General features: G+C 48.9%; 1 protein-coding gene across 1 annotated transcript in view; it reads left to right on the forward strand.

Moving 5' to 3' along the window:
- Window positions 1–268, forward strand: part of LOC104949498 (desmoplakin-like) — an 8,023-nt gene that overhangs the window by 7,588 nt on the left and 167 nt on the right. The window lies entirely within an intron of this gene.

Here is a 268-nt window from a genome sequence, read left to right on the forward strand (position 1 = left end):
TGTTTTTTGGGTGGGTTGAGGATTGGGGAGGTAGGGAGTAGACAGGCGTTTTCCTATGAGCATGTCAAAGTTGTGCTGACCTGCCCTATCCCTATCTCGTTGGGAAGTGTCACATTTCACACTGCTTTACTTCTACTTTTCTTTTGGCTCCCACAGCTCCTTTGTCACTATATATCACCGCTCTCTGTTTCTGCCTTCCTCTCTGGCGTCTCTTTCTGAAATGGCAGAACTCTTTGTTTCAATCCTCCTTCACCCAACCCCCCCCCCC

The sequence above is a fragment of the Notothenia coriiceps genome, unplaced genomic scaffold (genome assembly GCF_000735185.1).
Source record: "Notothenia coriiceps isolate Sejong01 unplaced genomic scaffold, NC01 NC01_scaffold00016293, whole genome shotgun sequence".
Classification (NCBI taxonomy): Eukaryota; Metazoa; Chordata; class Actinopteri; order Perciformes; family Nototheniidae; genus Notothenia; species Notothenia coriiceps.